A 10,632-nucleotide genomic window follows, 5' to 3' on the forward strand; every position below is an offset into this window, starting at 1 on the left:
TTTTGAGTTTGTGAGATGGTAGTGTATGTGGTAGCACGCAGTTCCCGGACTTGATTCGCAGTCTCCCTGTTTTAATCCCCGATGTTTGCGATCTGCCAGGTCTTTGCTAGAAGGGCTCTGTCATTCGGTCCCCTGTTGTTGAGGTTATAGCAACCTCGTTGGTCTCCAAATGGTAATCGATGTCGTTACTGTCGACTACAACCCTCGATCACGGTTGTCCAACGGGGCACAGGTCTGATGTAGTCGAAATGGTTCGTGGGAACCCTGGCTATGTACAGAGGGTTGATCACCTTCGGTTCCTCTTCGGGTTCTTCTCCTAACCGTTCACCATTTCCCTGGTTGGGAAAGTAGGGATTGGCTGGTAAGTAGAATCTTGCCATGCTATACGTGCGAGAATGGGAGGGGTAGGAAGCATATATTAGTCGTATTCCTAGAAGTACTTATAGGGGTTTGATCCTCATTAATTACTTCTATAATGACATAGTGCATACTAATTACATATAACAAAGATACGATAGACCTTCGAATAAGTGATCCTATCCTAGGTCCACATCCAAACAAGGAAAAGGAAGTAAGGTAATGACCACAAATTCTAAGTCTATGATTTCTAAGTTATATATAACTTTAGAGTATCCGCTCAGTGACTATAAACCTATTATTAAGGATTTGTTTAGTTTTCACATAAGTTATAGTATTACAAAATACTCCTATAGTATTTTTAAATGTTATGTTTGGATCTTAGTAACTTTCTTGAATGGGGAGTTTTTAGGCTTGTTGCTCACTACGACCATACTTCGGCATACATTAGTCACACCTTGGATAAATATAGTTGATCAAGCTATATCCATCCCAAGTCTTATTACATATCCCCAAGGTCTACTCGTAGTGTCCAACTCCTCGTTTTTCTTTTGTTTTCTCCTTAGACGTGACACTATACCGGTGTGCATGTATGTATTTATACTTTTAATAATAAACTACTTATTTCTAAAAGTATAATTATTTGAAAACATTTAAAAGAGAGAATTTAGTCCCAATGCATTTAAAGTTTGTATATCTTATGTGGTTCGATATACTTAGTTCACTATAAACAATGGTCTGATACCAATCTGTCACACCCCCAAACCAAGGATAGCGGAAACGTCCAGGGGTGGCAGACTTCATGTATAGTATCATAACAATAGGTATAATAGTGATCAAAGCAATACAACCAATCATAAATATAATCGAAAAAGATATTACATGGTTGCAAGTGTTACATATTTCAATGATTGATTTCAACATGACAATAAAATAGTTGTTCAACGTCGTAGCGTTCCATCCTCAAAAGCTTGTGGTTACTTGATTTCGTTGATTTCCTGATAATACAAGTATTTTTGAAAGAAAAGTGTCAACAATTAAGTTGGTGAGTTCATAAGCTTTTAACTGTGATGCTAAAATCCTTTTCCTTGTAAAAGTGTTGTTTGTTAATACCCCATGTGAGTTATTATAACCATACTATGACCTGTCGGCCTCGAAATACGACGTTCTTCAGGCGTCGCCAGTTAAATGACACTTGTCACCACAGACCTGCCGGTCTAGCTGTTGCATGCAGCTCAGGTGTGGGTTTGTCAGGCCCAATATAGATCTATACACAACTATCATGTTCTCCCTATAAGAGACACTGGTTATAATGTACAAGACTTTTGACTTTGTTACTTTGGAGGTAACGCGAAGCGAATGTCTCAAAAATTTATTCATTAATAGATTTACGTGAACTAAACTGAAAACTCCTTTTTGTATAAACCCGGTACTTTGTATTTGTACCCCATTTATATGAACTGAAAACCCCTTTTTTGTATAAACTATACCTATTATAGTTTATCATAACTGTTTGTAATGTATATGAAACATAAACTATACCTATTATAGTTTATCCAAAACGTTTGTAATGCAAATGAATCTCATTTTATGTGAGTCGAATGTATAGCAAAAACATAACTATGTTTATCATGCCTTATTTTGTATTATTTGTAATGACAACGGACTCTTAAAAATCAGTGAGTATTTTCTTTTATATAATTATACCACAATGGAAAACATAGATAAAATATGAAACCATCAAAGATTAACACTTTGTTCAACATGTTACAAAGTGTAATGAAAGTTGTAAGTTGTTAACTTGTTTTTAATATTTCTGTACTGTTTTGGAAAAATCACAGAAAAATCATACGTATTTGAAAGCTGAATCCGTAAACTCTGGGAGTTTAAAAATGTGTCTAGTTTATTCATAAATTTTATCATGATTTTTAGATGTCTCTAACTTGTGTGAAAATATCCATATTCACAGACTGGTCCGGATTCGTAGCTACAGTAATAGGCAGTTTTGTAAAAATCACCATAAATTGTAGAAAAATCCTATGAACATGTGCAAGTAGTCATTTTAAAGGTATAAACCTGGTCTATTTTCATCTGATACATTTTTGAAAACTAAAATGTTTAAGTTGGCCAAAACAGTCCGTGAATAGAGTCAAACTTTTCTAATGAAAGTAGTTGGATGAGTTTAGTTATGTTCTTGGTGTTTTATCTTGTATTCCCCCCCCCCCCCCCCTTCCTTAAGACTTGAGAAAAACATGAAAATATAGGGGTATGAACTCACCTTGAGTGATTTCAGTATATGGATGATGAAGAAAAGAAGTATTCAACTCAAAAACACTTAGAATGTTGCTAGAAGATTCGAAGATCTAACACCAATATAATGGAATTTGTGTAAGAAAACTATGATTGAAGTAGAAGGAAGTGAAATAATTATATGGAGGATGAATATACTTACCAAAAGTGGAAGAAAAGCTTGGAAGAAGGCCCTTGAATATCGAATTTTAGTGAGAGAATTGAGAGAGAAAATGTGTTTGATCTTTGGTGGAAGAATGAGAAAATAAGAGTGTTCGGAGAGATGATAGATTTCAGCCATAGACAAAGAATGGGGTTGGGAAATGATGGGAAAAGGACAATGAATGACCAGGTATGGTGGGGATGTGGGTTGGTAATGGAGTGGGTGTGGGTGGTTGCTTGTGTCATAAACTAAAGTGAAGTCAACACTCCACCTCAAGTACTTCACCCACTCTTCTTGGATAAGATTTACACCCAAAAACGTGGAAAATACTGAAATATGGGGTTTTAAATGTTAAAATATAAATTTGGGTGAAAATCCCGTGTTAAAATAATTAAAAATGGGCCTAAAATGAAGTCGTAGTCAAAAACCAGGAAGAAAGGTGAAACCTGCGAGACCTCTCGGTGCTGGGCCGAAGGTTCGGTCCCTTCTGGTCATGGACCGAAGGCAACGTGAGCCGAAATAGCCCGAAGGCAAAAGGGGGTTTCGGTCCGAGAAGGTTGGTTCGGGTTCGGTTCCATGAGCTTCGGGTTTGGTCCTCCTCCTCAGTTCGGTCCTAGTGGTCTCGACTTCGGTCCTCAACAGAGTTCGGTCCCTATAGGGGACCTTCAGTCCTAAGAGGCTTCGCTTCTAATAGGAAGGTTTTGGTTCCTTAAGGTTATTTTACCCGTTTTTACCCCGTTTTAAGCGGTTTTTGACCCGGTTAAGGGGCGGGATGACCCGAATGATTACATAAAGTTAAAGGAACTTTTGAGAGAGATTTGGGAGAGATTTCACATACTTGGAGAGATTTAGGAGAGATTTTAAATAGAGAGAGATATAGTGAAAGAGATTGGGAGAGGCTTCTTTTGTGACCTTTTTGAGTGCTTGGCTCCGCAACGCAAGGTCCTTAAGCCCCGTTAAGCCATGTTTAAGGATCTTACACACTCCCGATGAGTATGCAACATTGTTTTATCGGTTTGGTTCGTTACTTACCATAGTTTTAGGTTAATGAAATCTAGATATACGAACTTTTCAATTGATGATTTCTCATTAGCATAGCGAGTTGTATGGTAATTACCTAACGTAAACCCTAGTACACAAGGGTTAGTTGAGTTGACCGGTTTGACTTGTTGACTTTATTTGACTTTGATTTGACCAGAATTTGACGGCTGTCACACAGGTAGCGGTGTTAAGACTGTTGGAGGCTTGAATAGGATACTGTGTAATTAAGAAGAAGACATGCAATAATGTTCAGGATCGTTCGGTTGTTGTAGTTTATGTATTGTATTGATTATGACATTCTTAGAGTTTTGTATTTTGAAACATCTTACTCAAGATATTTTAATAAAATAAAACAATATTCACAAAATATTTTATTATATTAGGATTTTCCACAAATAAATATAATGTGGTATTTGGAAAGCGTAAAGAAAATATTTTTTCGATTCAGGAAAATAGAGAATATCACATAAAATACTATAAAAATATGCATATGGGTGAATCGTATCAACTAAGGAAGACTAAGGGAAAGGAGATACCGCTGGGAACACCACCATATTTGTGTTGATAGCGAAGATTTTAAGTAACTTTCAAGGTGTACAACACAAAATTCCTTCGACCTATCGAAAGGCTACAAACCTACCCTCATGCCCCTAACACCAATTTATTTGATTTTTAATTTTAATGAAATATATAAATAATATTAAAATCTTCCAATTTTTTCACAAACAAATCAACATATTTCTCAATTTTAGACCATGGAATTATGAGTCTGCACCTAACACGCGTTTATACACGACACTGGAAATAATTTCACATAGAAGTATGGAATGTGATGTAGCATTGAATATATACAATTGGCTAAAGAGGAAATTTCCAACGGTATGACGAGGTCCATACAAGAGACGTGATCACAACCACCCATATGGTCGAACACAGGGTATCCCGGGGTGCCACATACAACCTCTCAAAATTTACAGTTAAGTGCAAAACATAGTGTAAATTCGTCAAAATCCATTACAAACCTATCGGAAATCTGTAACGAATTTGTAAGAAATTCATCACAAAGTGCAAATAAGTGTAAGTTTAGTGTAACTCTTTTGATGAAACCCTTTAAGTGATGAATTTTGTGACCGAAAGACCGCTAAAAATTGATTTTTTTTCTATAAGTGCAACTTTTAAAAAATTATGCAACCATGATATTTCTTTCTATGAGTACCGTGACCGAGCACCCGACACTTATACTTGAAGCTATAGCCTTACAATATTAATAAATTTTGCATGTACTATTTGGTGTTGCATGTTCCAATAACAACAACGTTCTCAATGAATGGCTATTACTAAAAGTTTAATTTATATAAATACAATATTTGTGGATTAATTGGGTTAAATATATCATACCACCCTTTTTAAAAAGAAATGAGAGTTTTGACCAATATTATAACCAACTCGATATTGACGTCCCTATTAATATTATAAATAACACAAGGTTTGGACAAACATCGTTACAAACATGCATGACCTTGGAACAAAAATTTTTAAGTCTTCAAAAAAGAATGTGTAATTTGTTTCACCATACGTTTGTAGGGTCATCAAATTTTATGTAAAAGATAAGACCCCACTTCAGTTTTTTTTATTGTTTATTATGGTATTTTTATTATTCTTGAATCTTGATCAAAATTGGTGAACTATTTGGACTATAAATCACCTAAAACTTGCACGGTTGCACCCGAGAGTAGATTATAACCATTGATCACCATACTGTGCATCCCATTTCTTATATAACTTCTTACAAATGCAACTTTCTTCGTGGTCATCAACCGCTATTCCGGTGGTCAGTATCTCAATTATATTAATCATCATCTTCATCTTCTTCCGCAAGTATCTTACCAGCAAAAGTACAAGCAACCAGCCTGGATTACCACCTGGGCCGACTCCTTTACCATTCATTGGTTGCACCGTTCAAATGCTTCTAAATCGGCCAACTTTCCGATGGATCCATAAACTCATGGACCAGTTTAATACCCCAATACTTTGCATCCAGCTAGGACCATCGACCCATGTCATTGCAGTCTCCTGTCCAAACCTAGCATGCGAGTTCCTGAGAAAACAAGATGCAGTGTTTTCTTCCAGGCCTGAAACCTTATCAACTTTTCTGGTAAGTGACGGGTATCAAACAACGATTCTGTCCCCTCCTGGGGACCAATGGAAGAAGATGAGAACAATCCTGATCCATGATGTCCTCGACCCACATATACTCAAATGGCTCCAACCCAAACGAGACGAAGAAGCCAATCACTTGCTTAGCTACATTCACAATCAAATCCAAAAAAATGATACCCCTACTGAGGGTGGGTTAGTAAATATTCGAAACACAAGCCATCTTTATTTTGGAAATTTGATACGGATGATGATTTTTGGGACATGATTCTTTGCCGGTGGGATGGAAGATGGGGGTCCAGGTGAAGAAGAAACAGAACATGTCTCGTCTGTTTTCACCATCCTTAAGTATCTTTATGCATTTTCCGTCATCGATTTTTTCCCATGGTTGAGGGGGAAGATTGATTTTGAGGGCCATCAAAAGATTATCAGAACGGCCATTCAAAGAGTTCGTAAATACCAAGATGGTTTGATTGATGAACGGATTCAACTGTGGAAAGATGGAGTGCGAAAGGTAAAAGGGGACGTCCTTGATGTTCTTATTAACCATGAAAGCCCTAAGCTTACCGATCAAGAGATCAAAGCCCAGATTTTAGTAAGACTCGCATGCAATTCTTAGTGACTTTTCATAAAGATTTGTTTCCAAAATCGTAACAAATGTTGGAGAGGTTACTCTCTTCATAACAGTGGTTAATTAATCTCTTTGTCGGATTATTGACTTTTGGTGTTTTCTTGGTGGCTTGCCTAATTTTAGGAATTAATGCTAGCTGCGATTGATAATCCCTCCAATGCAGTAGAATGGGCGATGGCAGAGATGATCAATGAACCTTCTATCCTAAAAAGAGCCGTTGCAGAGCTGGATCATGAGGTAGGTCACAACCGTTTGGTCGAAGAGCAAGACCTTCCTCAACTTAATTACATAAAAGCATGCCTTAAGGAGGCCTTCAGGCTGCATCCTTTCGCACCATTCAATTTTCCCCATGTTTCGATGAGGAATACTACAGTTGCTGGTTACTTCATACCCAAGGGTAGTGGGCTTGGTAGGAATCCAAATGTATGGACAGATCCAATGCGCTTTGATCCAGATCGACATCTTGATGCAGAAAGAAAGCAAGTTGTTCTTTCAGATAATGAGCTGAGGTTGCTTTCGTTTAGCACCGGGAGACGTGGCTGTCCAGGAGTGTTGTTGGGTTCAACGATCACCACAATGATGTTGGCTATAATGGTTCAAGGGTTCACCTGGGAAGTGCCACAAAATGAGTCGGGTGTTAATCTTGTTGAAAATCATGATGACCTTGCCTTGGCTAAGCCACTTGTTGTAATTGCGAAACCACGGCTACCTAAGCATCTCTACCCAAAAAGCTGAACATAATATAAATTGGTTTCGGAATATATGTGTCTATAGATACAACTACCGATACACCTCAATAGGTTTACCCCATCATGATATATACTCGAACTTTCAAACGTAACGTTTGCATCATGCATGGAAGGAATGCTTGCTTATTGTGATCCACACTACAATACATTGAGAAGTTCTGTAATTATTTATTGTTCAGTATTTCAAATGATATTTTATTTAGTAATAGTAGTTTACATTTTCGATCAAACTTTTAAATTCATTCTTTTTATTTAGGACTTCTTTATCATTGTAAACGTCAAGTTGTACTTGTTTTTTAACAGAAAAAAGTTAAATGGAACATAAATAAACTAAAAGTTTGGTATTAACATAATTGTAAACGTCATGTTGTACATGCATATTTTATAACAAGGAAACATAAATAAGCTAAAAGTTTGCTTTTCAAATAATTTTAAACGTCAAGTTGTACTTGTTTTTGAACTATAAAATTTAAGTTAAATGAAACATAAGTAAACTAAAAGTTTGGTTTTAAAATAATTGTAAACATCATGTCAGTTGGACTTATTTGATTGAATAACAATAGTTTAGGTTTTATACAAAGTTTTAATTTAGAATTTATAGGTAATCGTAAAGGTCACGTTGTACTTGGTTGCAACTCAAAAAATTTAAAACAACACGTTTAGGTTGTCAAGATCGTGATTCTAATTATGATCTTTTTTAGTTTGTAAGATCCGGATCCTAAGATCCTACCGAAAATGATACAATTATAATTTAAAACATGAAAAATATATCTTTTTCAATCACTTTAATCTTTTATGTTCTTTATAAGAAATATAGGTAAGAAGCAATATCGATTAGTTTAAGTTTCATAAAAATTGGTATTGAATGAGGTTATTCTTGATTGACATGGGTAAGGCCAAGTCGGTAAGTAAATGCTTAAAAAAATCAGATTACAATTTGTCAATTTTCATAGAATGATACCATTGGATCGTTTCCTGATCCTACTATCCCTTTTGAGATATATAAAGCAATCCTATTACGATACGATTATCATAGATAGAATCTTAAGATCTTAAGATCCTACCATCAAAATCAGGATCTTGACAATCTTGATAAACACACAAAAATTTTGGATTTTAAAATAATTTTAAACGTCATGTTGGACTTATTTTATCAAGTAATAGTAGTTTACATTTTAATCATATTTTTATATTCATTATCTTCATTTAGGACGGACTTATCATTGTATACGTCATGTTATTTTCTAATTCAAAAAAGTTAAATATAAATAAAATATAAAAATATTAATTTAAAGTCGTATTTACTTATTCATTAACCAAAATTATAGAAAAAGTATTATAAAAACGACATATAGTTACATATTTTTCAAAAACAGTTTTTTTACATTTTAGATTATTTTAGAGGCCAAAGGTTACTAATAAAATTATATCCTAGACATTTTTTGTTGGGTAGTGTGACCATTATAAAGAATTTTCAAATCTTTTGCTAACAATTTAAGTTAAAAATGTACTACCCATGATTGAAAATTATGGGTAAATGTGACTATCTACAATGGTATTTGTTTGATTTATATAATATTTTTGTGATTATTTTTGTATAAGAGGATAGATACATATATAGTCATTTGCAAAATTATTTATGTGTCTAGATAATTGATAAAATAATAGTAATGAATAGATTCTAATAAAAAAACGTCATAGAAGATAAGTTCAAATCAGTTGAACACAACAAAGTAAATAAGATCTTCAATTTCATTACAGAATAAAAACAAGTTTGATACATTGAAGAAAAAACGAATCCACAAAAGATATTCTTTCTATCTAACTCACTCTCCTATTTGTATACTAGGTGAGAAGATAGTCGTTTAGGCTCTAACATGTGAACCTAAGTAAATAAATTAGGACACCTAAGTCAACAGCCCGCCACTTAACTAACATGTGAACCTAAGTAATAATGAGAAATACAGACATGCGAGATTGAAACATTTAGTTTGCATACGAAACGAAAAGACTATAACACACAAGACTTGCAAAACATTTCGCATACAGACTTGGCACAATCTATTCATTCTGCGTGACCTAACAATCTCCCGCTTTGCATCGAGTCGCAAAAGTATTCTTCACTTCTTTTCATCAAAAACTTTTGGAATCATCCCAAACAATCATTTGAATAGTTAACCACCATTTCAACATATCTAAAACACACTTGATATCATCAGTGGTGTTTAATTTGTGCATCTCTGCCTTTGAAAGAATAGTTGAAATAGTTGTAAAATGGAACAAATGTTTATCTCGTAAGTGCATCATACTATTTCACAGAACACAGTTCTCATTTTCCTTGTAAACTACACCCTATGGATCATTTTGAATAAAAGCAACCTTAAGATTTTCCAATCCTTTAGGTTGTGGGAATGGCTTCGGAATATGCACCCTTGTAACCCTCGTTTCAGGTATCATTTATTTCTTGAAAATTTGAAGGTTTTGGATTGGGACTCAACGAGTTGGGAACTCGAACTCGTCGAGTAGGGATCATTATGGACGCAGTATGAAGGTTCTACTCGACGAGTTGGAAGGCCCCAACTCAAAGAGTAGACGCTGGAAAGGAAAACCCTAATTTTCAGGCTTTTGTGCCCTATATAAAAAACTTATGGCTCATTTTGGCCTCCCTCATCATCTTTACAGCCCAAATAAACCCTAATTCGAGCCTAGTACCTTCTTGAGTGTGTGTGAGAACCTTGAAGAGTGATTTTGGTGTTGTTGTGAAGGAATTTGGAACTTGAAGAGGTTGGAGCAAAAGGAGAGGCTGTAGATCTGACATCTAATCTGTGTTAGCAACCATTTGGAGGTAAAAAGTTTTTAGCTTGGCTTTCTATTTCTTAGATCTTCCCTTATGCAAGAATATGGTCATTTCTAGCGCAAAATGGAGTCACTCGCGGGTTTGAGCTTGTAATGAGGACAAACTTCAGATCTGGACTCCTTATGGTCTCTTTGGACGTAAAGTTACCATATTTATTAAGTTATGGCCCTTCCTCATGTCATAAACCCCTTATTAAGTTTCATATGAGTGTTTTAACCCCTTGGATGTCATGCATGAACGAAAAGTTAGCAACTTCACATGGTATCTTAACCCTAGGGGACTAGATTTGTAGTTTAGGGTTTTATATTCGACTAAAAAAGGCTGAATAGGTTAAGATTGGGGAAATTCGACGAGTTGCCCTAGAAACTCGATGAGTCGGATCAAATTA

General features: G+C 35.3%; 1 pseudogene; it reads left to right on the forward strand.

Moving 5' to 3' along the window:
• Positions 1-5,605: 5,605 nt before the first annotated feature.
• On the forward strand, positions 5,606-7,605 carry LOC111903597 (valine N-monooxygenase 1-like; annotated as a pseudogene).
• Positions 7,606-10,632: the final 3,027 nt, after the last annotated feature.

The sequence above is a fragment of the Lactuca sativa genome, chromosome 8 (assembly GCF_002870075.4).
Source record: "Lactuca sativa cultivar Salinas chromosome 8, Lsat_Salinas_v11, whole genome shotgun sequence".
NCBI classification, from domain to species: Eukaryota; Viridiplantae; Streptophyta; class Magnoliopsida; order Asterales; family Asteraceae; genus Lactuca; species Lactuca sativa.